This window comes from Neofelis nebulosa, chromosome 7, assembly GCF_028018385.1.
Source record: "Neofelis nebulosa isolate mNeoNeb1 chromosome 7, mNeoNeb1.pri, whole genome shotgun sequence".
NCBI classification, from domain to species: domain Eukaryota; kingdom Metazoa; phylum Chordata; class Mammalia; order Carnivora; family Felidae; genus Neofelis; species Neofelis nebulosa.
This window is the reverse complement of record NC_080788.1, coordinates 1,776,122-1,799,533: the sequence shown is the minus strand read 5'-3', so window position 1 is coordinate 1,799,533 and position 23,412 is coordinate 1,776,122. Positions and strand designations below refer to the sequence as shown.

At 49.2% G+C, this 23,412-nt stretch overlaps 1 protein-coding gene across 10 annotated transcripts in view; it reads right to left on the bottom strand.

Moving 5' to 3' along the window:
• The window catches only part of ZFAND6 (zinc finger AN1-type containing 6), a 74,591-nt gene that overhangs the window by 14,968 nt on the left and 36,211 nt on the right, over nt 1-23,412 (bottom strand). For 3 of the 10 annotated variants that reach the window (XM_058736340.1, XM_058736342.1, XM_058736344.1), the window contains one exon: nt 19,729-19,889. The exons of 5 other annotated variants lie outside the window; for them this stretch is intronic. The gene's annotated coding sequence lies outside the window, so the exon portion shown is untranslated. Of the gene's footprint in view, nt 1-14,916; nt 15,018-15,166; nt 15,257-19,414; nt 19,440-19,728; nt 19,890-23,412 lie in introns of those variants that run through there. 2 more of the 10 variants (XM_058736345.1, XM_058736346.1) reach the window with 2 other exon arrangements.

Here is a 23,412-nt window from a genome sequence, read left to right as displayed (position 1 = left end):
AACCGCTCAGGATCACGTATGTGGCTCGTAAGCGATGGAGCTCGGGCTCAATACATGTGTCCGGCTCGAAGTCCTTGCTCCAAGTCAGTGGTTCTCAAAGCGTGCTTCCACGGAGCCCTAGGGAGGTCAAAACCATTTCCACGCCAACGCTAGGGAGTTACGTGCCCTTTCCTCCGGTCACTGGGGACACACGCTCCCACAACGGCTCTCACAGCCCCACGATCGACGGGCACGTCTAGAGGCTGAACACGTGTCTCATTGGGACTTCGTGGGCCGAGCGGGGAAGCACGTGGAAAGCGACCGCAGAAGCACCAAGGCCGCCCAGTCCCTGCTCCTGGGGGAGGGTTTTACTTCAAGGCCCGGCCGACAAAATCTGGTTATTCCGACCTGAGTTCACGGCAGACATTTTCCCCAAAATGGACAACGTGCGTCTGCGCCTGTCACTTCAAGGGCGAACACCCATCGCCCATTCCAAGGGAGAGACCAAGGAACGCTCAAATAACAGGACAGGAAGAGTTTATATACAGTTGGGAGATTTTACAACGCAATTAACCCTTTAAGAAACTACAACTTATCAAGTTTGGGTATAACATCAAAAAAGAAAGCAACCTCTATTATCTGAAAAGGTTATTAAAACACTCCTTCCTTCTCCAACGACTTACCGGTAGGATCCCAGTTTTTCTTTCTAACACTGTAACAGAGGCAGCTGGGAGAATCTTGCTGTTTGCTATGAAGCCTGACCTTAGAGAGAATTTGCAAAAATGTCTAGCGAGGCCACTCTTCTCACTAAACCTTTCTGGTGGTGATGGCGGGGGAGGGAATGGATGGATGTTTTTAACAAAATATTTTTAAAAATTAATTACTTTGCAACTTGTCTCAGCTTTGATTTGTAACATGATAAATACCGCCAGAGAGAACACACATAAACAGAAGTTCTTCAGGGTACTCAGTACTTTTAGAGAATACAAAAGCCCTAGAACCAAAACTTTCAAGAATTCACTGCTGTCAACCATGCATTCCTGCTGTAGGCAGTATCACCTCAAGGGGACAAACATTGATTCTTTGGGGGAAAGAAGGAGACAAAAAACCCTTACTCTCTATGTAGGAAACACAGATATACACGTGCACATAAACAGAGATACCGTGTACCTACGGAATTAAAATTTTATGGAGACAGGAGGTCAATTAGGAAAAAACTATTTAAAAAAGGCTTTTGTGGGGTTGCCTGGGCTCAGTCGGTTAAATGTCTGCCTCCTGATTCCGGCTCAGGTCATCATCTCACGGTTTTGCGACATCAAGTTCCGCCACTGGGCTCTGCCCTGACAGCACAGAGCCTGTTCAGGGTTCTCCCTCTCCTTCGTCCTGCTCCCAATCTGTCTCTCCTAAGTGGTGACTGAATGAATGAATTAAGAAATAAATAAATAAAAAGGCTTTTGTTGGGGAGGAAGTAAAAAGACACTGAGAAACACTGTTCTATATCACAACTACCCTGTGTTGCCTATTGAGGACATTAAAACGCTATTTATAAGGTGGGGATTAGAAGGACTTTCCCCAAGGGCACACACCAACCTTTCAGCATCTGGGTGGCAACCACGAGCACGCAGAAAAGGGAAAATATTCATTCCATTTCTTTAAAAACTTAAGTGAATAGGGGCGCCTGGGTGGCTCAGTCGGTTGAGCGTCCGACTTCGGCTCAGGTCACGATCTCACGGTTCGTGAGTTCGAGCCCCGCGTCGGGCTCTGTGCTGACGGCTCAGAGCCCGGAGCCTGCTTCGGATTCTGTGTCTCCCTCTCTCTCTGCCCCTCCCCTGCTCATACTCAGTCTCTCTCTGTCTCGAAAATTAAAAAACAAAGAAACATAAAAAATTAAAAACTTGGGGCGCCTGGGTGGCGCAGTCGGTTAAGCGTCCGACTTCAGCCAGGTCACGATCTCGCGGTCCGTGAGTTCGAGCCCCGCGTCAGGCTCTGGGCTGATGGCTCGGAGCATGGAGCCTGTTTCCGATTCTGTGTCTCCCTCTCTCTCTGCCCCTCCCCCGTTCATGCTCTGTCTCTCTCTGTCCCAAAAATAAAAAAATAAAAAATGTTGAAAAAAAAAAATTTAAAAAAAAAAAAAATTAAAAACTTAAGTGAATAGTCACAGATTAGAGTATGACCATCAAGTTTTTATTCACAATTGCCTCTGAACAATAAATACCAAAAACATGGAACACCAGCAATTTCCCCCAAATGCCCACACAGCACCCAGTTAACAATGATTTTCCGAAGCTGAGCTTTCTTATTTAAAAAACAAAAAAAGAACCTATTATCTTGGCAGATAAAAAGCACAAAAGATTTCACAGGCTATTTAAAAAGAAGAAAAGGAGGGGCGCCAGGGTGGCTCCGTGGGTTAAGCGTCCGAGTCCAGCTCAGGTCACGATCTCATGGTTTGTGGGTTCGAGCCCCTGCATCAGGCTCTGTGCTGACAGCTCAGAGCCTGGAGCCTGCTTCGGATTCCGCATCTCCCTCTCTCTCTCCCTCTGCCCCTCCCCACTCGTGCACTGTCTCTCAAAAATAAATGTAAAAAACCATGAAAATAAAGAAGAAAAAGAAAGACTCAACCTTACTTATTCACCTTTAAGCCACAGAATGTGGGCTCGCTTCAGCAGCACATATAGTAGGCCACAGAATGTACCTTTCCGTGAAGATTCACAAAATGAACCACCACCGTAACAGGTTACCTTAGTTTACCCCGATGTGGCAAAGATGAGAGAAGCTATGGACACTGGAAGTCCTGCCTGTCCGCGGCTGCACCCTCTTGCAGGGGAGGACCCTGCGGGCCCACTTCTCTGGCGCGTAGGAGGGAGAAGCGGGAGGGAACGAGAAGGCAGAACAACCCCTTAGCTGCCGCACAGTCGGATTACAAAGCTACAAACCCAAGGAGGTAAAGAATGTCACCAGACATAAACGAAAAGCTGATCAGCCTGGTATAATTCAACAAACCACTTTCTCCCCCTCTGATGGTAGCGCAGTTATTCAGAGCTCACTGAGGGCCAAGAGCTGTTCCTACTGTTTTCTCTCAATTAATCCTCCCCAGAACCCGGTGCTGCTGGTGCCGTTTTAAACTGCTACTCAAAGAGATTTAACAACTGGCCCAAGGCCACGTATCTAGGAAGCTGGGTCAGTCAGTGTCTTTATCTCCTAAAGACAAAGAGAATGACTTTCAAAGTCCATCAAGTCCCTACCAAACCTTAACTCTCTGAGTGTTCGTGAATTCTTTTCATTTAAAGATAATTTAAATTTTTAGTCACTATTCAACCTTAAGATGCTATGCAGCTTTAATTAGCCTGACCTACCAAGCTCTTGAGAAAATTTGTTTTCAGTTTCTTTTTACCTAGGAAATTTTGACTGGCATAAAAAATTCAAGATCAAATGTTTTAAGACTGCAAGAAAATTCATGACCAATTATTACAATTCTGACAAAAGAACTGCAGTGAACGGATGCAACACAGTCTCCATCTTAACTGCAAATGTGTCGATTAAACTTCCTTTCCTCTGCTTCGTGCCCCGGAGTTGGAGTCGGGTTCAGATAATTTTCCTTTTGCAATGACCCGTGCGCTTTTCTTTCCCATTCTAAATTCTGATTCTCATTACTTCACAGTCGGGCTACTTTAACAGTTTTTTCTTTCAGTTCTGCTGCCCCTCTGCCCAGCCCATTTATTTCAATTCTCCGGCATCACCCAGTTCCCATCACATTCCTTCTGACTTAGTGACCGTAGAAGTGTCCGGAGAGGGGCACGAGACCCAGCGTGCGAGCTTGGTGTGATTGGCCCCTCCGGCAGCCCGGTGTCCCTAGAACAAGGGCCTTGTGTCACTGAACTCCTCCGAGTCTGACTGCCCAGCAGGTGTGCACAGTGCGCGAGCAGGTTAAGGACGCGCGAGTGCGCGGGAAGACAGGCGGCGCCCGCAGCGCCGGGCACCGAAGTTCCACCCAGGCTCTGACCCCGGGAGCCCAGCCCCGTCACTCTGGCCACACTGCTGCTTTCCTGGTGAGCGCTGCCTGCTTCTGCCCTCTGCCTCCATCAACCTTTACTGGTCTCCGGAACCGGCTCTAATCCTACTTCTTCTGGGTCCGCCTCTGCCCACCCCAATCCTCCTCTGCCCCTCTCTGCGGCAGCGCCCACCCTTTGGGGGCCCTTGTGCCTTACGGCCCACACATCACCTCCCCGCTAAGCTGCAGTTTCTTCTTCAAACCCCCTTCATGCCGAGTATGAATCCCACAAAATATTTTCTCCGATCAAGACATTCCATGATTGTTAGAAGTATTCACATCAGGCAAAAAATGGTTATTTTCCATTGAAAGGGGGAGAAAACAGAGACGAAAAATGTTTGACACCGGAGTCCTCCTGATTTATATTCTGAAAGAGTCATGCAGCAAGAATGACCAGTCGCGGTTGTCCAAGCCAGTGATACAACACAGGTACATTTCCTCATTTCCTTGTTTTCACCCTCCTCCTGAAAGAAACAGGTTGGAGACGTAACTCATAATGAGGAGTTTGTTCACAGAAGCTGTGAACTGGTAAATGCGTTAAATCTGACCCACGGCCACGTTTGGTTAGCTAGCACATATTACTTTTCTTACAGTTACATGTATTAGAAAATTAGGGGATGTGGGGTGCCTGGCTGGCTCAGTCAGTAGAGCATGTGACTCTTAATCTCAGTGTCGTGAGTTCAAGCCCCACGTTGGGCGGGGGGAGCCTACTTAAAATAAAAAATCGGGGGTGTCACATAAAAATTCCAGACTTCCGATTTCTCTCAAAAAATAGCAAGACCCGACAACAGTGGACTCGTGTCCCCCAAATTAAAACCCACCGGCCAGGAGCCCCCCCAAAAGCCTGCACTCTCAATGCGAGACCACCTTCCCTTGCCGTTACCTGATGAGCCTTACGAGCATGAGAGTTTTTAATTCCTAGGTAAGCACTTTGACCTTTTCAACTGGGGATCTTTACTATTACCTTTAGAAGAAAATTAAGACAGAGAATGTGGGATTACGTACGAATGCACGCTAAACTTTGAGCCGTACTACAGGCACCAAGTGCTAAGACAAGGTTTCCCCCTACCCTCTGCCTTCTGAACCACTGGAATACCACTCAGAATTGGCTGTCTTTGCAATTTTGTCAAACAAAGATTCCAGAAAAGGGGCAGAGTACATTTATGCTAGATTACGTATTTTTTGTTTTTCTGTTTTAGTAATAATTGATCAACAGAAGAACACGTATCCTGGCATGGGTGCTCGAGGTGAGGACTTCTTGAGGCATGCGGTACTTTGCCAGAGTTGTGAGCACGCAGACCTACCAGCTATCACATGGGCAATTTATCTGTGCTCTGGGTGGGTGGGTGGGTGGGGGGGGTCAAGAACCTTTGCAGAGACGAAAAAAACAAAACAAAACAAAACAAAAACAAAACCCGGGAAGGTTCATGAAGCAAGGAGATCAGAAAGCATGACCTGATACAAAATACCTGGGACGAATGCCACTCGCTCTGACCAAGTACAGGGGCTTTGGACCGGGGTTCCTACTGGACTGAGGACACTCTGGAGCTGTCTGGACAGCAGTCCCCTGTTCCCTACGTCAAGGGCTGTCAAACTCCCTGTCCGTGACCAGACAGGCTCCACAGACACACTGTCCCCACACAACCATTCACCTGTGCCGCCGTCAGGACAATACGTAAGCCCGCGAGCATGCCTGGGTTTCAAAAAAACTGTCCTTAGGTCCACAAAAATTTGAATCTCATAGAATTTCCACATCACAAAGTGTTACTGTTTTGATTCTTTTCCCCCAACCACTTACACTACAAAAACCATTCACAGCTCACGGGCCAAACAGAAGCAGGTGACAAGCACATCTGTCAACTGCTCGATTAGATGAACAAATGACTCTCGTGTGGTCAACACTACAGATGACGAAGGGGGGCAGGGGTGGGGGGAGCGAGGCAGGTCTGGGACTCCAGCAGAGGTACTCCACGAACCGTGGCACTCTCTAATCCACACTCATGCAAATTTTAAGTACTACGTGCTCTTGCCGAAGCCTCATCTCTTAATGAAACCCACGCTCACCACCCAGGAAGGAGAAAGGACTAGAAAAAGCAGGCCCTCATCCACACCTGCATGCTCAGGTGTGTTTATGCGGAGAAGTGCAGCGATGCCGTGAAAAATGACAGGAATGTTCTTGCTGCAAACCCGCCTCTACTCAGCACGGTGCCTTCTACTCACCACGGCTAAATAAATCCCCGGTACGGGAACACCTAGAAGCTGATAACTGGGGAGATAACCGTACTCTTGACACGGACGGTTCAGGTCCGCCTAGCACATTTCTTTCCTCACTCCTCAGACCACAGAACCTTCCTCCACGTGGGAGGAACACTGAATTTGCTTTGGGTAGGCCTAAGGGCTCCTCCCCGGGGCCAGACGGGTCTCAGAGGGGGGCACGCGACCCCAGCAGGGCCGGCCGTCGTCCCAGGATTTTACAGGTGCTGCTGGGAAAGAGGCAGACTTTGCTCCGGGATGACCAGCCGTGGGAGACAGTTCAGGGTAAACCAGGGCGCTACTGGGGGCCACCTTCGCCACAGCGAGTGGCCACGTGACAATTAAAATGGTAAACAAAGGCACAACAGGGAAGGGGGAGGGGGGAGCCAAGAACTCCTGGACCCATCTTGCTGAGGACCACTCCACCTCTCAGACCCCCCAGTTACGTGAGACAGACTCTGGTTTTGCTGTGGTTTGATCTGGGTTTCTGTCACTGGCAACTCAAAGTTCTTAGGGATGTTGGAATCCAGTACGGAATGTTGTCCTACTAATAAAACTCTCAAATTAAAGGGAAGAGCCAATGTCTATCAAAATGAAAAGTATTCCCTTAGTTCAATCGCGATGTCCTATAAAGAAACCTACAGAAAAAAGCCAACAGTTCCCATTCTTTATTATAAAAATATACACTTCCCAAGTGTAAAGCCTAAATTTTCACAGACTGAACACTGTGTAACCAGCACCCCGTTTAGAAACAGAACATCGGCAGTAGCCCCCAGAGCTGCCTCACACCCCTCTCCCGTTATCACCCTTTCTCCCAAGTCCCCGTGTGGACTTCTAAGACCCCGGCGTGCCTCCCCGCCCTCCGGCTTTCACGGACACACTCGCACAGTGCACACACACGGTGTCTGGCTTCTCTCAAACTGGTTTTGAAATGCAACCAGGCCAACATGCCTGACTGCAGTCCCTTCACTCTCACGGCTCTCTCTAGAACATTTGTACGAACAAACCGCTCGCTATTCATTCTAATGCTGACGGGAATTTGGGAACTTTCCAGTTTGAGTAGGACGAATATTGCGGTTTTGAACATTACTGGATGTGTCTTCCGATTAACAAGCATACGCATTTCTGCCGAGTGTCTATACGAGGAGTGGCAGGGCTGGGTCACGGGCACACAAGTATCCCCTGCTTTCCGCAGGGCTGTGTTCTGTCCCTGGATTTCACCAAAGATCTACATTAGTACCTGCTTTGAGAAATCCGAAGACGACTTTTGGCTTTTACGGAAAAAGGCAAAAAGTGGAAATAGTGCCGAGTGCTTACTTTGCAGCAAGCGGTTTCAGAGGCGGCACCCACCCCCTCCCCCCGGGACCACACTCGGCACCCGGGCATCGAGCCATCCCAGCTTTGATCTGCGTCTGCACACATCTGTGCTTCGTCTTGGTTTATTCTGTGCACGTGTCAGCAGTCAGCCTAAGCGACCTCACTTCCTGGGTCTGGGAACGTTCAGAAAGTCTTCCATGTAAATTAACGGTAACTGCTTCTTTCTTAGCCTATTTCAGCTTCCAGAAGGTTTCACAGGAACGCTCACTCTTGGATCGCGGGGCAACCTGCACGCACGTTCATGTTTAGCGGGTTACTACCAGCTTCCCAGAGCGGCCGTACAGATTTCCGCTCTCCTGGCAACAGACGAGCATTCGGTTACTCCGTATCTGACCACCAGGTAGCACTGTCTGCTGTACCGGGCTCAACGGTGGCCCCGAAGACACGTCTCTGTCCTGATCCCTGGAACCTGTTAATACTACCTGACGGCACGAGGGCTTTATCCTGGCTTACCTTGGTGGACCTAAAATGCAGTCACATCTTACAAGAGAGAAGCACGCGGAGGAGAAGGGCATGGAAAGACAGGCAGAGACGGGCATGGAAAGACAGGCAGAGACTGGAGCCATGTGGCCCTAAGCCACGGAACACACACAGCCACCAGAATCTGGACACGAGGAAAACGGCCTCTCCCGGGGCTTCCCGACAGGGCGCTGCCAACCCCTGGATATCGGACTCCGGGCCTGCAGAACCTCGAGAATAAACTCTCAGGGTTTCTAAGCCTCCTAAGAATCCATACATCTGCCTTTCTAGTGGAAGTGCTCCCACGGGTGTGCGGTGACGTGTCCCTGCCGTCTTGTCATCTCCACGGCCGTGAAGACTACGGCAGCTGAGCTCACGTGCATGTGCTTCCCGGCCATCCGGGTGTCCTCTCGTGTGAAGGGTCTAGTAAAGGTTTTTGTGCATCCTTGCTACTGGGCTGATCGCTAACTAATCTGACAAACTTTTCCTGTCGTTTCTGTTTAGTTATTCGATAAATCTTTGCCTGAACCTCGGTCATGGGGATGTCTTCTGTGTCTCTTGTCCACATTGTGGCTTCGGTCGTGGGGACGTCTTCTACGTCTCTTGTCCACATTGTGACCTCACTGCTCACACGGGGATCTGGAATTCACCTGGAGTCGGGGTGTTTGCATGGAAGGAGGTAGGGATTCACGTTCGTGTTCTTCCGCAGGTGGATATGCAATTAGTCCAGAATCATTTGCTAAAGAGACTGTTATTGCACCGCGGCCTCACCTCTGTCCACGCGCTGGACACCAGGTGCAGACGTCCCTCTCCTGGACCCTCACTCCTCGCCCACTCGGCCATTTGCCTATCCTGTTGGAAAGGACTACGGACCTCAGGAATCTGGGGTTAGCTCGGGTTCGGGTGTCTGGTGTCAGTTTATTTCCCCTCAAGACTATGCTGCTTATTCGTGGCTTCTTTGCGTTTCCATACAAATTTTAGATTCAGTTTGCCAATTTCTATTAAACAAAAAGACGACCCAAGAGGATCATATTGAACCTACAGACGTACAAGCACAGCACGTGCCTCAATTAACTTAGGTCTCCTTCAAGTTTCCAGTGTGTGTTGCGTTCGTGAGGCTCTTGCACACCTCATCAGACACTCCTGCACATGTGACTTGTGAAAAGCGACCCCGAGTGGCATCCTCTAAAACTCCGATTTCCCAGGGGCGTCTGGGCGGCCCCGTCGGTTAAGCGTCCGACTTCGGCTCAGGTCACGATGTCACGGTTCGTGGGTTCGAGCCCCACATCCAGCTCTGTGCTGACAGGTTAGAGCCTGGAGCCTGCCTCAAATTCTGTGTCTCCCTCTCTCTCTGTTCCTCCCCCACTCATGCTCTGTCTCTCTCGCTCCTTCAAAAATAAAGAAAAACATTAAAAAAAAAAAAACCTCCCATCTTCTACTTGTTCGCCAGCAGCCCCCAAGGCGGCCCCCGCGATGCCCAAGGCCTCCTGAAGTCAGGCCCTCTGCGGCTCCCTCCCACACTGGTCAGCGCCGACCTGGACGTGGACGCGATGCTACACCCCTCCGACCTGCTCATAAAAGATGCTCCCTCCTCCTCGGTCACTCGCCGGGCAAGCCGGCCACCATGCGATGAGGACGGGCCCGGTGCTGAGTAACTGACGCTTCTGGCCAAGAGCTGTGTGAATGGACTGGGAAGCCAATCCTTCAGCCCCGCTCAAGTCTTCAGATGACTGTGGCCTTGGCAGACACGCAGACCGCAACCTCACGAGACACGGACCCAGGACCACTGGGCTCCGCTGCTCACGTACCCCGACAGAAATGGTGTGGAAAAATGCGTCTGTTGCTTCAAGCCTTGAGATTCGAGGTAATCTGTAAGGCGGAAATTGACGGCTGGTAGAGTTCCTCGTACAGAAGCCCCTTCGGTTCTTGTCCTCCGACGGTCTATTTCCAACAGAGTGGCCTGTGACCGCGTCAGGTCTGAAGCAAATCACGCTGCCTGCCGCCTCGAAATCCTCCAATAGCTTTCCACTCACCAAGAGTAAGAGCCTAACTCCTCACCATGACAACGGCTCTGCACAATCTGGTCCCCCGTGATCCCATCTCCTCTCCGGCCAGGTCTGTTCCTTCTCCAGGACTCCATGCTTGCAACGCCCACCCCCCCCCGGACAGCCTGAGGACCAGGCTGCCTCAGCTCCCTCAGGTCTGTCCCGGTGGCACCCCTGCAGGGAGGACGCCCATTACCGTCCTATTTAAAACTGTCCCGGCATCCTTTATCATCCTTTCCAGTTTTTTCTTCAACGCTCTTAATTTCAATCTCAATCTACTGCCGAATTACACTTATTTTGTCTGTATTCCCTCTACTACAATGACATCTCAGTCATGGCAGGGGTTTCGTCTATTCTGTTCACTGCTGTGAAAATACCCTCGGCACAGGGCAGGCATTCAGTATTTGTCGGATGCCCGCAAGAAAGGCACGGCCCTGCCACCTTGCCAGCACACAACCTGCAGTGCTCAGGTGTTCACCCCAAGGCAAGAAGCTGGAATGGACTCTTTTTAAAAAAAAACGAATTTGCTGTTTGAGAAGAGACCTAGGTCCGCCAGCAGGGGGCACGACACAGGGCTGTGCAGTTGGTGCACCAAACAAAGATGGCTGGCCTCGCGCTCTAAGCTCGTGGATGTGTCTCCCGATTCCGTTCACTCAGAGAGGGCTTCACACTTACGTCTACACACCAAACGAAGTAACTTTATAATTAAACTTCTGCTGCAGTCAATTTTATGTTTTCAAACCGGCCTAGCTCTGTGTCGCACACCTTAAAGAATCAAGACAGAGTTGTTTGCACAAGGCAGCTCAACACTCTTTGCTGCAAAAGGCGGAGGGGGGGCATTCATATTTTCCCACTGGGTCCCACCTTCATGGCTTTTCATTCACTTTTCCTCTCAAAACTAAGATCTAGATACGCAAGATCCACCTGCACGGCCAGTTTTTTTTGTTTAATTCTTTGACCCAGAAGCTTATGACTCAATCATGCGGACCCGGCTTCGTCCTCTGTCTCAACCCCTTTTAAGGACACTCTTCCCAAAGCAAATCTCCAATTTAACATCCAGCATTTGTAAATGAATCTCTCCCTGATTTCTTCTGTGTAATATGGTCAACCTCCAAATTCAAATCACTTCTTTTCCGCTGAAACTCTGTACAGCACTTTTTATGGGAGCATAACTGGTTTTACTATTCAATTGTATTTAACGCTATTTCCATAGTGCTTCATGCACCGAACCCTGTTGTGAGGACCGGGTGAACGTCAACTCACGACAGTTCCGTGAAGTGGGTATTGTCGCCGCCCTCATTTCACAGATGAAAACACGGAGGCACGGAGTCCAGGTGAAGTCAACTGCTGTGGAGGTCACACAGCTATGGGGTGACGGAGCTGAGTTGCCCGAAGCAACCCGGCTACAGGCCATGCTATCAGTAGCTCCCAAAGCTTCCCTCTGGACCCGTGGGGACGTCGGAGACCCTCTCAAAGGCCCAGGAGGTCACATGTGAGCCGGTGGTCTGCCTCTGCTACCAGGCTGACCGGGGGTATAAAAGCGATGGAGGGCCAGACAGCTGGAGCCCCAGCAGGACAGCAGGAGCCACACTGTACGAGATGTCACCGTGTTCTTCACTGAGGAACTCTCAGCCCAAAAATAAATAAAGCCGCTTTCACTTACGACTGTTCTTGGCAAGGCAATAAAATTACTAATTTTATGAAACCTTGATACTGAGGACACGTCACTTTACTCTTCCTCGTGGCTTATTCTGACACACTGGCACCACAGCAGAGTTGTCCTCGTCCTAGCTTCCCACCCACACCCCGGTTCAGGTGCGCCGGGGACACAGCCTGGGCACGCCGCTCCCACCCGGTGTCTCTTCTCGGGGACAGGCCTACTAAGGACGCGAGCCTACACACATTCAGAGGGAAGGAACTGACAGCGACCTGTAATCGTCGACACCGACCTTCGACAGGAATTAACCAAGAACGATGAATGAATAACACGGTCTGTAAGGACGGAGGGTAACCTAAAAAGGAAAAACCACTAAATACACGAGACAATTATCTTGTTTCTTCAGGAATATATTCCCAGCACTGTGGATTAGGGGTTGGCAAATGATTTTTTTCTAAAGGGCCGAGGCGTGAATAACCCGGGTTTTGTGTGCCGCGTGGTGGAGGGTCACGGCTGCTCACCGCCACTCTGGTCGTGAGAAAGAAGCCACAGTCGTCATCAAAACGAACGGGCGTGCGAGTGCGAAAGCCTCGCACTGACGGCATGAAACGGGCAGCCGCGAGTTTGCTTGGCAGGAGACTTGACTGGCTATTAAAAGAGAAAATAGACAGCACCCTTCGACGCAGATAGTCCCGCGCTCGGACACTCGCCGCTCGTGTGTGCAAACGCGCGTCCGTAGCGACGCGGGCCGTCACTGCAGCCTCGGTGGGTGAGGACCAGCGCTGCAGAAGTTCACACACAAAAGGAAGGAAAATGAGCTGCGTTTACAAACAGACTTGTCTGCGGATACACTGAAAAGGGCTACGAGGGCTCCAGGGCACCCGGACAGCGCTGACCTCTGGGGAGGGGTGAGGCAGGGCTGCGGATGAGAGGCTTACTCTCTCTGCCTCTGTGTTTCCTCTGAATCGTTTACTGGTTACGCTTTCTTCTGTTAAAGAGGTGGCACGTTCCTGAAGTTCAGAAATGAGAGGCGATACAAAAAGAAAAACAACGGCAACAATGTCACTGGATACTTGCCACCCTTCCATGCCTTCACCGGGGCTGCTCACTCTGCCTAAAATACCCTTCCTTCCGCTCGCTCCACACGCCCTAGCTTTTGCTCATTTTGTCTCTACTTATCCTCGTAGATTCCTACCAAGATTACTATTCTAAGAAGCCTTCCGTGACCCCTCTCTCTCTTGCATCGGATTTTGACCCCTCTCCTGGGTACTGCTGCACCGCCCCGTACGTACACTTTTCACGGTACTTTGCGCCCTGTGCTATCCTCGGTGGTTTGTCTAACGGCTCGTCCTTTACACTTGTTCTGCAAAGGCAGAGTCACGATCCCACAGTGACTGACACAGGGCCCAGCAAACAGAAGGCGGTTGTGTTGGTTGACGGACGGACGGACGGATGGACGGACGGCGTGGAAGAACTAAAACAAGAATCCAGTTATTTCTAAAAGGTCCAATGCTTTTTTAATTCTTTCATGGTAAACGATGTCAAAAATGAATGTGTTGTTTTCTTAAGCACCAATGTACCCCAAATGTATCTCTATTATTGAAGTTAGATTGTCTAATCCTGGGGAAAAAAACGGACGGGCACAGCTGCGTTCTAATAACACTTGTATTTACAAAAAGAGGCGGCCAAAGTGGGTTTGTCTGGCCAGTGGGCCACAACTTGCCAATCCCAGTTCTGGATCCAATGCCAGGCACATAGCAACAAGTACTGAAATAGATGTTGGGGGAGCAAATGAATGATTTCCAAAATGTTGTAGTTGAAATATTATCAGGAAACACATAGCAAAATTATTCAACAGAGTCAGTTTTACTTTCTTCTGTCCCAGCTCTCCCGGCAAGGGTGCCTTGTTTGATACACTGATTATGGTGCTGACTGATCCCCTATGCACTGTAAAAGACAGAAGTTATGATACAGCTCTGCTCTCAAGGATCAACAGACGTAGAAGGACAGGAATATTAATGTGTGACTTTCACCTATCTGCAAAGACAGCACATCTCACCCCAAAACTACATCGGTCCTCTTGGCACAAAAACACAAAATGCTAATAAGCGGCACCAAAAATACAGTTTGGGAGCTCGGCTTTCACAGGGGCATTAAAAAAAACAGATGGCCAAGATAACTGCAAGGTATTCCAGAAGTTGACTTATTTTTCGGCGAAAGCGTAACAGCCTGGGGAGAAGGGTAACGAGTGCCATCGTGGAAAGAGGCACAACCGTGAGCCCCAGCAGAGCCGCAGGGACACGGGGGCGCAGTGGGAACAACAGACGTCGGACTTGATCTTCAAGTCAGTTCTGATTCTGTCACCTTCAACTTAAGATAAATGGTCAGCCTCTGGTTCCTCGTATTAAAATTCAGCGATAATGTGTCTTTTCTAATTTACAGGACTCGGGAGGATCAAGCGAGACGACTGCCAAACATTTCCTAACCCATAAAGGCACAGAAATCTCCACCCCAGTGGCTTTCTCAGGTCAAACACCCGCAGTTCACACGGAGAGGGAGCGCCACGGGGCGGCCGGAACCCCACCGAAGGCGCAGAGGCCGCAGTCCTAAACCCGACTCTGTCCCTGCCGTGGCAGCAGAGGCCGGACACTTGGGAGGCCCCCTGGCCACAGACCGCGCCTGCCCGCGAGCACGTCTCTGAATACGTGTCATTTCCGACGGGGGCCGTAAGACCTTCTGGACTAAAAGTGTGAGGGGACGGTTTCCAAATGCTCCTCTCAAAAGTTCACGACAGGACACACTGCTTATTCCAGATAACTGCCAATAAAGAACCTGCTAAGCGCCTGTACTTCATATTGACCGGGGGAGGGAGGGGTGGGAGGGCAGGTTAAAGGCCAGTATGTGGTCACACCAGGGCGGCGAACCCCGTGCGCCTGGGATACAGGAAGGTGGGAACAGACTCCCACCAGGACCCTCACCCGCAGCGCCCCCGCGGCCAGGCTGAGGAGCCCGAGTGGCAGTCCGCAGGCAACAGGGACGGGAAGGAAGGCTTAGCAGGTGCGGTTCGCGAACACCTCCCTAACCACCCCGTTACATACCTCCTGTTGTTCTCAAAGGGACTGCAGGCGACTTTACCGGTGCGGCTGCGTGACAACATTAGAAGGAGAAATGGCAGAAAAACAAGGAGAGGTCTGGTATGCTGTCGACAAACAGAACACATGTCCATAAGGGCTTATTTGCAAACGAGAAGGCATCACTTGGCTCTATTCCTCCTAGTAGCTAATAATGCACAGAAGGGCAGGACTGGTAAAGAGGTAACGTACCCAGAAAAAAAACAAACTCAGTTACCCGTAAGTACAGATCATCTGGACTCGGATGACGGGAGAGCTGTTCCCATAGTTTCAGGAGCAGAGCACGATGCGAAAGGACCGACAAGATCTGAAAGTAAAATGCTAGTTTCTGGGGTCGTTTACCGGTACCGCCTTTCAATATAAGCAGCAGTATCGTGGCCAGCTTCAGTGAACAGCCAGTCTACGAGGAGCCAGTCAAAGCTAAAATCGGAAAGCACCTAAGAGGGTGCGTGGTAAGCATCTTCCCGTCGCGCTAACCATTCAGACAATCCTTCTCGGAGCTGAATTCTTTTTCTTTTTTTAACGTTTACTTATTTTTGAGAGAGAGAGAGAGAGAGCATGAGCGGGGGAGGGGCAGACAGAGAGGGAGACCCAGAATCGGAAGCAGGCTCCAGGCTCCGAGCCGTCAGCCCAGAGCCCGACGCGGGGCTCGAACTCCCGGACCGCGAGATCGCGACCGGAGCCGAAGTCGGACGCTCGACCGACTGCGCCACCCGGGCGCCCCAAGCTGAATTCTAATCAACGACGGTGGAGGCAGAGGGCGAGGGTGGGGAGGAAGTGGAGGCGGAAGACTGAAACCTCTCCGTTTCAAGAACAGGTCCTTTTAGGACTTACAGATCAGGTTTCTGGGAAAGACTTCATTTGAAGTAATGGGTTTAAATGGCTAAAACAGATATGGAAAATCCAGTCTGAGTTCCCGATTAAGAGTGTACGATGCCCAACAGCAAGCCAATCTGGGATAAGGCCGAGACACCGGCACCGACGCCCTAGAGCACAACCAGGCCGCCAGCCCCATCAGGCGGCCTCTCCGCCTCTGGCGGGAGATGCCCCGAGTGCGCAGAGGTCATCGTTCCATCCGAAGTTCTCCAAACTTCTTCCCTAAATTACAAATCACATCAGAAAACCTCACACTTAGGTCTTCGTGAGCACTCTGTGAAAATGCCACACGAGGCTCCCCCGCCACGGATTTGAGGGGGGCTCGGTATCACACCGCCCGTCACTGCCTCCCTGTCCACACCCCCTCCGATACACTCCGTAGTACCCACAGGCCTCAGCTCCCGCTGTTCGGCCGGCACCACGGGTGACCCCTCCAGGCGAGCCTGCTGGACCCAGGCGATCGCCCGACCTGGTGACCCAATCTAAACTCGGGGGCGGGGTGGGGAAGAGGTACAACACCACACACGTAAAAAGATACCAAGCCGTAATCTTCTTGCAATTCCGTAAGAGTTTCCATTCTTGCGTTCTTTCTTTAGTGAGGACAGGTGTCTGTCCAAATGTGTTCTGCTCCTCGAGTAGAATGTGGTGGCTGGTAACTTCTCGTGGAACATAAAGTCACGTTTCTACTTCTAGGTACCCTGGCTCCTGCACTGTCTCTAAACACAGTAAGAGTGACCATCCGGCTGAAATCCACACAACTTTTGGCCTTTAGTAGGCTCGTCCCGCACAGAGAGGACTCCGGTACACGAGAACTACCGACTGATACCCGGTCCCCTGGAGCCTTAGATTAGCATACCCCCCAGAACGGCACCGCTGTCCAAGGGGCTTCTGGATCAGAGCGCACTCCGCCAGCGTCTGAACGTACAGAACGCTCACTTTCCTCCCAGAAGCTGTCACTCCTGACAGAACTCAAGACGTGCAACACTGTCTGACGTGCTTTTCGTCCCCACCTTTATTTTTGAGAAGTTGTGAGGACTTGTAAATGGTCTAAAACCCAGCAAAAACACACCTCACCTGCACAGCGATTTTGCAAGAAATATTTTTGTTTCTTCCCTCTTCCTTTGTGGAGTCACATTTGCTGCAAGAGCCAATCTTTTGTGCTCTTAGACAGTAAGAGGTGTGTGTCATCAGGCAGGTCACGTTTGATGTAAATGCATTACCTGATTCAAATCTAGAAATCTAGGGGCGCCTGGGTGGCGCAGTCGGTTGAGCGTCCGACTTCAGCCAGGTCACGATCTCGCGGTCCGTGAGTTCGAGCCCCGCGTCGGGCTCTGGGCTGATGGCTCAGAGCCTGGAGCCTGCTTCCGATTCTGTGTCTCCCTCTCTCTCTGCCCCTCCCCCGTTCATGCTCTGTCTCTCTCTGTCTCAAAAATAAATAAACTTAAAAAAAAATTAAAAAAAAAAAAAAAAAAACAAATCTAGAAATCTAGAAAATACGCTAGCCACATCAGGCTACCGAGAATCTGAAATGGGGCTAGTGTCTATAGCTGACCAGCAAAGGAGGTCAGGAGAGTTAGGGATTCCCATTCTACTACTAGAGAAATGTTGCCCACAACACCCACCTGAAAATACCTTACTTTGTGATTTCCAAATTCCATGTTTGTTTCTTTTCATTTATTTTGAGAGAGAGAGAGAGAGAGAGAGAGAGAGCGCGCTCGAGCAGGGGAGGGGCAGAGAGAGAGGGAGACAGAATCGCAAGCAGGCCTCATGCACGCAGAGCCCAAGGCGGGCCCGAAGTCAAGAACCGTATCATGATCTGAGCTGAAATCAAGTCCGACGCTTAACCGACTGAGCCCCCCAGGAGCCCTGTGATTCCAAATTCTTAATCCTAAAGCCTTAAAATCTATTACTGAGGATCTGGAACGCACCGCCCGGTGCTCCCTCCTCGCTACAGCAGCAGCCGAAGTTTAACAGTACAACATCCTGCAAGCATCGCTGACACCTGGCCGCACGAGATCGCGTATCAAATCATAACGTCTGTTTACAGAGGACAGGCGCTGAGGCACGGACCAAATCACATGCTCAATAAAACATGCTGTGAGAAGGCACAGCTAGGATGTGACCCCATGCAGCCAGACTCTCGGCCAGAGTACCGAACCGCGTTAACGGACTCGTGGTACGCGGCCCTCCGCAACCCCGGGGCTCTGTGCGCGCGCTTGCTGCAAAACGCAACGACCCAAGAAGTGAAACCTGCGTGTACATTCTGGGTAGGACTCTGTTCCGGAAGTGGGCGCGGGATCGGCGACAAGGCAAGGTAGAGGGTGCGTGAGGCAGAGGCGGGGGGTGGGGTGGGGTGGGAGGGGGGTGCTCCCTGGCCCCCGCACAGCACTCCTCCCTCAGCCCTGTCCTCCACCTGCCCCGGGGCACAAGGACAGGACACAGAGAAAGCTCCAGAAGCTTCTCTTGCCCATGTGTGTCCTTTCTGCCTAACCTCGTCTTCAACATCCAAGTTTCATGAGGATGTTCTAAAGGCCTCCTTCACCTTGAATTTTCTCTATTTCTGACACTCATCTCAGAAGATGGGAGGGAAGAGACGCGAGGCAGCACTGGGCTCGGCCTGCAGACTTGAACCTTAGCGCGTGTCAGCACTAAGAACAGGGAGGTTGTTAAGTTTTCAGGGCTTCTGGAAGATCAGGAATCAGACGACCCGCGGAGGGTCCCCCACGGCTGCGCGTCCACTGGCCAAGCCAGGGGGAAGGACACACCGTGACCTGGCGTGTTCCGCACTTCTGAACGGACCACACACCCTTCCTCCCTGCCCCGGACCCTCCAGCCACGTTCATTCGAGCGCCCACATCCGGGGTACACTCTGCGGGCTCTCTAACGCCTTCGCAATCACCTCACCGGTTCCAGAGACTCTCGATTTTGACTTTCCTTCAGCCAAAACATCTGTGAGGTGAGAGGCAAAGTAAATTCGCCTTACTGCAAATGCCATCCCTCCCCCTGAAGCCTCCCCGAGCAGTTAATAAGACGTGACACGTTTTTATCTACACGCTCATCACTCTGCTTCCAGCAACGTCTCCTATTGTAATCACCTCTTCCACCCGCACCACGCATTCCCCTAAGCGGGGAGGTCATCCCGTTGAGAGTCCTACTCCTAAATCCGCAGAGGAAAAAGGCCAATGCAAAACACAAACAAAACCTGGGGAAAGTAGGAAAAAAAAAAAAAAAAATCAGCCCCCATCCCTGCTGGCCTCCAACTGATTAAGAATTTTTTTCTTCAACAGGTACTTCCATTATTATCAGAGCACTTTTAAAACACAAAGTTGGCAAGTCTAAAAGACTTCCAACTGCATTTAGGGACCAAGAGTTCCTTTATTTTTAAATACATGCTCTTTCTAGTTAAACAGAGCTATTCAAAAATTACTAATTGTAATTTACGTTATGAAATTATTCCCAAGAGCAATTTCCTACATTAATATGTAACGCTGTATTTCCAAAATACATTTCTATGGTTGTCCCTTAAAAACATTAATACTAAAAAGCTGAAATCAATTGCAAAACAAACAGCAATCTGAAGAATTCTGACCTTCTGCTTCACCATAATACGATTAAGTAATGCAGATTCCAATGCTTCAAATAATTCTGAAAAAAAGATGCATGGTCACTAATAATACTTACTTATTAAGTGTTACTCCCAAAAATATTTTATAAATCAATTATCTCCCACCCACCCCACCCTTAGTATCTTACCCACCAGAAAAAAACAGACCCTAAAAAACGTCTCATCATGCTGCCTTCGGTGTCTCTCCAAACACTTCAGATTTAAACATTTTAAGCGACTACCACCATCACACAGGGTCACACAGGGTCACACAGGGTCACGGGCTTGAGTCTACTCACACAGTTGAAGCTGATGGGCAAACAGCTGTCCTGTATCTTGAGACAGACATTAGCTTCCTGCCTTCCCTATCCTCATAAGCAGCTACTTAAAGTTTGAGTTTTATGCAAGAAAACATTTTAAAGCCTTCAGTGTTTTACTGCAGCAGACTTCAGATTCATTCCTGTAACACATTTAACATGAAACAGAGTTGAGACAGTTAAAATTGTGTACATTTTAATTGTCTGAAATTTTAAGAAGTGCTTTCACTCTTATAGCTACATAAAAAGGGGTGTTGAGGGAAAATTAATAAAAACACTTCACTTGGTATTTGACACCAACGTGCAATACAGCAATACGCAACTCTACCACACAGATTTTTCTTCACCTGGCCACAGGTTAGGTGGGCAAGGATTACTTTTTATACGATCATTTATACCCCCAAATAAGCAAAACTAGGTATTTTTGTGTCTCTAAAGTTTAATTTATTTAGCATAAACGTCCAGCAACAGAAGAACGACTTTTACAAACAGACAGTCAATGGGGATGACTTCAGTGCCCCAAGAATATCCCTTGGGACCCTCCTGGGTGGGGAGAATGAGATTCTGGGTCCCGTTTCGACTGAAGTAAGAGCCGTATTTCTAACATTTGCTATGAAAGTCTGCAGCACGTTTACCGACCAATGCACATCTCTATAGCAGCATTTCTGCTACAGGTTTACCAAGCGTTAGAAGGCTTGTCTGGAAAATAAAACTGCATTCAATCAAAATGTCCTAGAATACCTGGCTATAAAACATGGGCCTCAAATTTCTACAGAGAATTTTAGTTAATACTTCAGCATTTCACGGCGTAAACTTACTATTTATATTAGCAACATGGTTAGAAACACCATGAGAAGTAACGTCCAAATACTCAATTTCACTGGCTACTTTTTAAAGTATTACTTAATGCTGAAGTAAGTTACCGCACGCTTGCTTTGCTACAAAAGACAAATGTTTATTTATAATCTACTTATATGTACATGCAAACGGTTTAAGACATAATTCACACCTCATAAAAGCTGACGGAACCCGATGGGATAACTTTCACACAAGTTAAAGTACTTGTCCGAGAACCTAACCGTGCTTCAGAACTCTTTTCAACTTGCTGACTATCACCTTAGGTTTAAATGAGCCTACAGTAGGACACAACAGCTAAAAAATAAGTTGTACCCATCTCGGGCTGTAAAACAGAAATGTGTTTTCTGTCTACGAACAACAATCAACATTCAACGAGTGATTATGGTGTCACTGGCCCTGTCCCCAAATTTTACACGCACACTAATCCTCATTCCACCCTCAAAAAGGTAGGTGCAATTATTGCCAACTCTTTCTAGATCGTGGAACTGAAGTCTGGAGATGCTAGAAACTTGTTTAAGATCACAGAGCTAATCAGTGACAGAGACAGGACTCGAACCCAGATTTGTCTCCCAGGCCTACTGCTCTTAAGCATCGAGCCAGATTATAGGCAATGGCAATCCACTGTCCTGGTAAAAACATACCTAGAACTGTTTGCGGATGGGGTTTCCTATGTGAAGTGTGGACACTAGTAAATGAGCATGATCATGAAACCAACAAGGTGGTCCCAAACTCAAGAGAGCCATCTCTTAACAAGAAACGACTGTTAGAAATGGAAGGAACTGAGAAAAAATTCAAAAAGGGATACATTCTGAAGGGCTGCTAAAGAGAAAACAGGAGCAGGCTTATCTTGGGTGGTACAAGAGTTCAGGTGTGAAGCACTGTGTGGACGTCTCAGAAGACCGGTTCCAGTTCAACATAAGACACGTTCAAATGCTTGGGGCCAAGCCTGGGTGGCTCAGTGGGTTGAGCGTCCGACTTCGGCTTAGGTCATGATCTTACGGTCCGTGAGTTCAAGCCCCGCATCGGGCTCTGTGCTACCAGATCAGAGTCTGGAGCCTGCTTCAGATTCTGTGTCTCCCTCTCTCTCTGCCTCCCCCCCCACCACACACACTTGCGCTCTGTCTCCGTCTCAAAAATAAATAAACATTAAGAAAAGATTTAAAAAAATTACATCAAATGCCGAAGAAGTCAACAGCTAGAACACGCTCCCTCCTATGGCACTGAGTGTGTGCAATTCGGTATTTGAACCTCAACCACCACAGTAATAAATGACTCCACCCAAATGACCAAAGCATGCTGAAATTCTTTGTGGATGAAAGTCTGATAGGGAACACTGTCTATAGGGAAAGTCTGGTACGGAACAGAGCAGCCTCAAAGTTAGCTCCCCATAGATGACTTACTACAAAATGAAAAATAATAAACCTTTAAGTGGAAGAACCTGGAAGATACCACACTGATCCAAAGACCACAAGTTAGTTTCCCCGATGAGGGGACAGACGGACACGTGCCCCCTGACACAATGCACCGAGAAGCACACATCACTAACGTGGTGTCCCCGCTGACTCTGCGTTTCCCAAAGGTATTCAAAAGGACACATCAGACAAACTCAAATTGAGAGAGATTCTGTAAATAAATGGTCACTCTTCACAAAATACCAACGTCAAGAAGGTAAAAGGTAAAGCGTTCCTGATGAAGGGACAATAAAGAGACAAAGTGCCCAAATGCCACAAATGATTCTAGGCTGGATCCTGGACCAGGAGAAAAATTAATGAAGAGCATTTCTAGGAGAAATAGAGAAATTCGGAAGTGGACCATGTATTAGAGAATTCTATTATTAATCGGTGTTAAATCTCCCTTATTCGATAACTGAACTGTCTTCGAAAATACAAGAATGGGGGCGCCTGGGTGGCGCAGTCGGTTAAGCGTCCGACTTCAGCCAGGTCACGATCTCGCGGTCCGTGAGTTCGAGCCCCGCGTCAGGCTCTGGGCTGATGGCTCGGAGCCTGGAGCCTGTTTCCGATTCTGTGTCTCCCTCTCTCTCTGCCCCTCCCCCGTTCATGCTCTGTCTCTCTCTGTCCCAAAAATAAATTTAAAAAAAAAAAAAAAAAAAAAAAAAACGTTGAAAAAAAAGAAAATACAAGAATGGCCTCGTCAGAATATCTGCATAAGCCTTACATGGGAAAAGGACATGATGTGTGCAACTTACCGTCAAACCATCCAGGAAAAAATAAGAGAATCACAGAGTGAACGTGGCGAAGAGTTAACAGTGGGTGAACCTTGCCAAGGGGTATATGGGAATTCTTTGTATTATTAATGTAACTTTCCATAAACTTGAAATTATTTCCAACCATTTTTAAATGTTTACTTTGAGAGAGAGAGAGAAAGAAAGAGACAGAGTGCAAGCTGGGGAAAGGCAGAGAGAGAGGCGGATACAGAATCCGGAGGAGGCTCCAAGGTCCGAGCTGTCAGCACAGAGCCCGACACAGGGTCCAAACCCACAAACTGTGAGATCACGACCTGAGCCGACGTCGGACGCTTCACCGACTGAGCCGCCCGGGCAGCCCTGAAATTATCTCAAAATAAAACCTGAGAAAGATAAATATTCGAAGCTGATGTTCTAAGGATTCTGAATACCTAACAAGAAAGAGTATCATTTTTCCAATCTGATGTCCGTCCACTCAAACTCCAATCCGACGGCAATTACAGTAATCCCTGATTTCCGATTGGGTGAATTATTATAGTGCTCTCATGTCAAACATCCGGCGGAGTGCTAAATGACACATGCCATTCCACACTGATGACAAGGTG